Genomic DNA, 7,272 nt, shown 5'->3' on the forward strand with positions numbered 1-7,272 from the left:
GGGCAGTAATTGTAGGCAAGTAGGGTGTGTCTGGAGGAAGTAAGTCACTGGGGGTGTGACTTTGGGGTTTATATTTTGTCCCTGGTGAGTAGAGCTCTCTCTGCTTCCTGGTTGTCTTGTCCTGAGCTGCTTCCTCATGCCATGCCCTTCCAACATAATGTACAGTTCCACCTTAGGCCTAGAGCTATGCAGTCAGCCAGCCACAGACTGAACAGCTGAAACTGCGAGCCAGAACAAACTTTTCCTCCTTTCAATTTTTCTTGTCAGGTGTTTTGGCCACAACAATGAAAAACTGACTAAAACAGTTGCACAATGGACCACTCTGAAGTTGTAAAGAATGAGGAAGTGGGCTAGGGGTATAACTCAGTGATATAGCTCCTGTGTGAGGTCCTGGGTTCTATCCCCTGTATGAGAGAAAGATAGAGATAGAGATGGAGATAGAGATAGAGATAGAGAGAATGAGAAAGACCTGTATGAAATGGTATGAATTGGTATGATGATCCAGAATTTATTTTGATGTTTAAAAAAGTGGAAAATATTACCTACTACATTGTTGTGTAAGAAAAAAGAAAAATAAGAAAATACACAAATATCCACTTATTTGAATAAAAAAAGAAATACAAGCAAAATAAGCTATATACTGAGATATGATACCTATAGGGAATGTCAGGAAATGGATGAAAAGACAAAGGAAGTAGGAGTGAGAGAAAAACTTTTCTGAATATAACTTTTTTGTACAGTCTAGATTTTGTAATCATGTTAGTGTTTTACATACTCAAAAAAAGATAAATAAAATCAACAAGAATAGGGAAGATTTTGATACATAAAAAGCCCAAATGAATCAAACTACTTATCAAATGAATAACATAACCACACTGAAGGATCATTAGGGAAAGAACCCAAGTAATATTTGAACATAAGATTAGGACTCAATGCCCTCAGGTTACAAAACAACCCTAAACAAATAGCAAACTATAATCAGAAACCTTTCTTTTCACAGCAGCATAAATTAGTACTTCTGAACTACTTCATGCACAGTTTAGGACTGAGCAAATAGGAAAATATCCTGTGAAAAAATGGTTGCCAGTTTTCTCATCCTCCGAGAAGAAAGTTGTAAATATGAAAGGAAGGGCAAAATAAATCCTACACATAGAATATCTATGAATAGCTTCATAGATAATATTAAAATAAATGGAGATGTAGAAAGGTGTGTATGTGACTAAAATATTCAACAAGAACGTTTTAGAGGAAGAAAAGTTTATTTGGGACTCATAGCTTCTAGGTTGAGTCCATAGTCAGCCAACTCCATTATTCTGGGCCCAAAGTGAGCTACATCATCATCAAGGAAGGACATGGCAGAGAAAAGCTGTTCCACTCATGGTGGCCAGGAAGCAGGGAGAGCTAGAAGAAGGGGCATAGAGAAGATGAACTCTTCCAGGGCATGCCTCCAGGGACCCGCCTCCTCCAGCCATGACCCATCTGCTTACCACCCAGTTAGTCCATTCAAACTAGGATGGACTACTTATGTTACACCCCTCACAATCCAACAATTTCACCCCTGAATGTTCCTTCATTAACACAGGAGCGTTTGGGGAAATCCTCAGATCCAAACCATAACAATGGACATGTGTGTAGATTGGCCACATAATGCTACCTCCTCTATTTCATTCCATCGGTGTATTTTTCTGCTTCTATTCCTACTGCACTCCTTTTATGAATTATCTTTGATGTTTTTGTTTCATTATTCCATGATATTTTACCATTTATCAATTTTCATAAAAAGTCTGGTTAAGAATCTGATTTAAGGGCTGGGGTTGTGGCTCAGATGTAGAGCGCTTGCCTAGTACGTGTGAGGCCCTGGGTTTGATCCTCAGCACCGCATAAAAATAAATAAAATAAAGGTATTGTGTCCAACTACAACACAAAAAAATAAATATTAAAAATAATCTGATTTTAAAATAGATTAATATAATGACTAATACAGGCAAATTGACATCTTTTTTCAGGTAATCTCCACACATTTCTTGGCTTTATTTTTTGCCATATTATATTTTCAGTGCTATTATAAATAGTATTTTAGTTTCAATTTTCAAATATTTGATGCTAGTATATAAAAGTATATTTGTACATAAGAGGAAAGTTTTTCACTTACATGCTATCTTGACCAAATGAGTGGAGTTTGATAGTAATCCTTGCTACATGTAAGGGGGCAGGGAGGAGAAGTGGAAGAAGGAAAAGAAAGGGATGAAGGAGAAGGAGGAGGAAGAGGGGGAAAATATTGTATTGTACACCCATGCTAAATTCACTCATTAGTTCTAGGAGCTTTTTCTGAAGGTTCCATGAGATTTTTAAACTCAGTCACATCATCTGCAAGTAAAGGTAGTTTATTCCTTTCATTTCAATCTATATGAGTTTTTCTTTCCTTATTGCATTGACTAGAGCTTCTAGTACATTGCCAAGTAGAAGTGGTGGGATTGGACACAATCAGTTTCTGATCTTAGGGGAAAACATTGTTTTTCAACACTACATGCTTTTTTTTTTTTTGGTAGATATCCTCTACTGTTCTGAGAAATTTTCATGCACTCCTGATTTCCTGAGAATTTTTATCATGAGAATGCTGAATTTTGTCAAATGCATCTATTGAGACAAACACATGGTTTTTCAGTATGTTTAATTATATCGATTTTTTCAAATGGTAAACCAATCTTGAAATCCTGGGACAAAATCCACTTAGTCATGATAATATCCCTTTTGTGGATTTTTAAATTTGATTTGTTAGGATTTTGTTAAGAAATTTTGCATGTTTATAAAAGATATTAGTTTGCACTTTTCTTCAAAGGTCTTTGTTATCAAAATAATACTTTCTTCATAGAGTAATTTCTGGGGGGTGGATTTTGTGTAGTTTTCTCATAGCATTCACTTGCTGTCTTTTTAATAACTGTAGAATTTGTAGAAATATCACCTCTCTCATTCCCAATATTGGTAATTTGTGTTGCTCTTCTCAAAGAACCAGATTTTAGTTTCATTGATTTTCTGTATTGTTTTACCCCATTGATTTCCTGCTTTGATTTTCATTACCTCTTCTCTTTAATTTGCTTTCTCTTTCATTTGATCTTTTTCTGGTGTCTTAAAATGGAAGTAGAGGTTACTGATTGGAGTTTTTCTCTTCTGGTATAGTTTAATGGTATACCCTGGCATACTTTTCTGTAAATGCTGTGATGGTTGCATTCCTCAAATTTTGCTGTTGATTTTTGTTCTGGTTTTGTGATGATTGGCTAGAAGCACGGTTCAGGTAAACAAAAGTTTATTATATTCAGAAGTCCTAGAAACCAGTGGCATGTCACATCATGAGCCACATGGGGAAGATACACGATGGTCAGTCTGTAGAAACTGGAGTAAGAGGAAAGTCCAAGAGTTTTTCTTAAGAGTTTTCTTGGGAAAGGCAAGATATTTCAGGGTAAACATTTTACGATTGGCTAGTATAAATAATTTTGTTGGGCTCTAAACTATAGTGATGGTCCCTAGGTGTCTGGCACCTGGCACTAGTATGACTAAGAGGAATATTTCTTCCTGAAGTGTGTGGATCAGACAGAAGTGTGGCTCTGGGACTGGTCAGTGTGTGTGTCTGACCATGCTAATGTCTGGCCTGCTATGGCTAGGCCTTCACTATCTCAGAGTAAGATGTCAACACATAAAATATAGAAAAAAATATAAACAATACAGTTTTCATTTTCACTCAATTCAAAATATTAATTTCCTGTTTGATTCTTTCTTTAGAAAATAATAATTTTCCTTATTAGGGGTTTCCAGAAAAACAGAACCGATGGAGTACATATAGAAAGACATTTATAATGAGGGACTGGCTCATGTGATTATGGAGGCTGAGAAGTCTCCACAATCCGCCATCTGCAAGCAGAAAAGCCAGTGGGTAGTTGCATTCCACGTCTGAAGGATCAAGAACAAAGAGAGCAAATTATGTGAAGTCCCAGTAGGAATGTGAAGGCCCAGTGCCAGGAAGCTGATAATGGAAGCTCCAGCCACGCCAAGAGGCAACTCCATCCTTCCTCTCCCTTTCTGTTCTTTCTGGTTTGTTGAATCATGCCCATCAACATTGGCAGGGAAATCTTCTCTATTTAATCTATCAATTCAAATGCTGATCTCTTCTAAAAACACCCTCACAGACACACCAAGAAATAATGTTCTATCAGATATCTGGTCACCCCTTAGCCTAGTGAACACAAAATTAACCATCACATTTTCCAAATATTTAGGGGGTTCCCAGAGATGATTCTTTATTTTTAATTGGATTCCACTGTGGTCACAGAACATAACTTGTATGACTTAAATCCTTTTAAATTTATTGGGACTTATAAATGGTCTGAAATTGATTCTATTCAAATGGTCTGGGTCATTGAAAAAAATTCTTATTCTGTTATTATTGGTGGAGTATTCTACAATGTTCAAGTCTTTAAAATATTTACTGGTTTTGGCCTACTTATTCTAGCAATCTACTGAAAAAACTCCTAGAACTAACAAGTGAATTTAGCATGGTTGCAGAATATGGTATTGAGAAATAAAAAATCAACTGTTTCTATACTAGCAACAAACATTTGGAAATTTAGAGAATATAAAGGACCTTGTGCCAGGTGTGGTGGCACATACCTGTAATCTCAGGGGCTCAGGAGGCCAAAGCAGGAGGATCGTGAGTTCAAAGCCAGGCTCAGCAACTGGCAAGGTGCTAAACTCAGTAAGACCCTGTTCTCTAAATAAAAATACAAAATAGGGCTGAGGATGTGGCTCAGTGGCTGAGTGCTCTTGAATTCAATCCCTGGTACCCCCCACCAAAAGGAGCTTGTTCCACAGTAGATGAATAAAAACAAATTAGGACTTGGTAAACTATTTTGAAAGGATTACTGCAAGGGGGGACCATTTCATAGGGACTTATGTCTGTCTAAAGAGGCAATATGGATTTACTTATAGGGAGGAAGAAACAAGTTGAAAGAGGGTTAGAGTCAGGCATGGTTGTACAAGCCTGTAGGCAGAAAGTTTGAAGCCAGCCTCAATAACTTAGCAAGATCTTATCTCAAATTTTTAAAAAGGGATGTAGCTCAGTGATAGAATGGCCCTGGGTTTGATTCCCAGTACCACAAAAATAAAAAGGATGACAGGTAATTAGGGTGACAAACTGGGTGGCACTGTCAGATCACATAATTATTTACTCTGAAGGCAAGTCTATTTTCAGGAGGCAGAGGGTGGGTCAAAATTCGGGGGTTTGAGGAAAGAAGAGAATCTCCACCAAAATTTGGTTTTGATCTAATTAATCAGTGGGGGAAGACAAGAACTTTTATCATCTATGAAGCCAAGAACGGGAATTCAAAAGGCCTGTCTAGCCTTATCTCAAGGTAAAAAAAAGGGGGATGCCTGTGAATCTTACATACAAGGAAGGGTGATTCTTTGCAGTAAGTTTTTTACCAGAATTAAGGGGAGCAATTGGGCTCGGGTTGTGGCTCAGTTGGTAGAGTGCTTGTCTCATATGTGTGGAGCACTGGGTTGGATCCTCAGCACCACACAAGTAAATAAGATAAATTAAAAAAAAAAGAAATTGTGTCTATCTACAATTTTAAAAAAAACAACAGCAATTCCTTTAAACGTTTCTCCTTTGTGTGTGTGGTGCAGGGGATTGAACCCAGGGCCTGTACACGCTAGACAAGTGCTCTATACTAAGCTACACCCCCATCCCTACTTTCAAGGATCAGAGGGCTCAGGTAAAAATCATCATCATAAGCAAGAAGTCAGCAGTCAAGAAATCCATGAGCACAAGAACAAGAAATGGGAAAATACAGAATGTATGTGGTAATGTTTTGAATATTTCAAGAACAAGGCATGACAGACGAGATTGAAGATAATGGGTGTTTTAATCAAGTTCGAACATCTGGTTGCCAGCACACCAGGGCTGCCAGGCAAGCCCATAGGGCTCGACATGCCTGCCTGTACACAGAACTGTCTAGCTGCCTAGGGCCTTCTCTCCTTGCATATGGGGGCTACTGCCATCTCCTGGGATTCACACAGACAGTCCTACCTGCCGGGCAACACCAATGCCTGACCTGACTCTGAGAATGTGCTTGTTTCCAAAGATCAGCTCCTGAAGTGGAATGTGGAGAAGGCAGCCCTTCAAAAGTCCCCTAATGTCAGACACTGTCTCCTCCCTGGGCAGGGCCTGTGGCTGCTTTACAGAGCACAGTTTAGGTGTGCTGGCGCTGGTAACATAAAAATGGAATGCTGCTGCTGCTGTGGCTGAGCTGCAGGGCCTCCACAGTCACTCTGGAGGCTTTATTTAGTGCAGGCTTCAAAACTTCCCAGGTGTGAACACTATTTACTGTTAGAACAGCTTCCTTCTCAGAATACAAGTTTTTACCTTGTGCATGCCTATCCTACCTTCCACAAAACAATTGTGCTCTGCCTTTCTTGTCCTCAACACATTTTCTTTCATGCCAGGAACAAGACAGAAAAGCTCAGACAGCTTTAAGAATAAAGGAACTCACCATTTAGGATTCAAGGGTTCTAAAGTGCCCTTAGAAGAACTCAACCTCCTAGAATATCTAAAACATGTTTTGGGGGAGAAATAAGAGATGGTTCTCTCAGACTGAAGCACCAGGAGCCCTGTACATAGAGGCTTCCAGGAGGTGATGGCTTTTAAACTGCAGGCTTTTAACCTGGAAGGCCTACATGTTGTGGGTATCTACCACAAACCAGCCCATGGAGCGCAGTGAGGGCCACAGAAGAGAACTATAGAAACCGAAGCCCCAAGCTGATACACCAGAACACACAAACAGGGTCCAATGCCAACTTCTCAAGCCCCAATTCCATCAGGACTACCTACCTCCAAGATCCCCAGGCTGTTCCCCATTAACACTTCTTCCATCTTTTGGTGTGTATCCCCAATAGCTCCCTAGGGATATGTTTCGCCTTATTCCTCTATGCCTGTTACTAAGTAGGTCCTCGAAAGAGCCTGATCATGTAGATAAAGTGACAAGGCATAAAAACACTTCTTCAACAAAGAGGATGAAATGTTCCATTTTGTTTATTTAGCTGAGCATTAAGATAAACATCTTTTAAACAGTACAAATTTTTTAAAATATTTTTTTAGTTGTATTTAAACACAATATCTCTATTTTATTTATTTATGTGGTGCTGAGGATTGAACCCAGGGCCTCTCACGTGTGAGAGCCACAACCCCAGCCCCCAATACAAATTTTTATATACAGGAATGAC

The sequence above is a fragment of the Spermophilus citellus genome (assembly GCF_964194105.1).
Source record: "Spermophilus citellus genome assembly, contig: SCAFFOLD_149, whole genome shotgun sequence".
Lineage (NCBI taxonomy): Eukaryota > Metazoa > Chordata > Mammalia > Rodentia > Sciuridae > Spermophilus > Spermophilus citellus.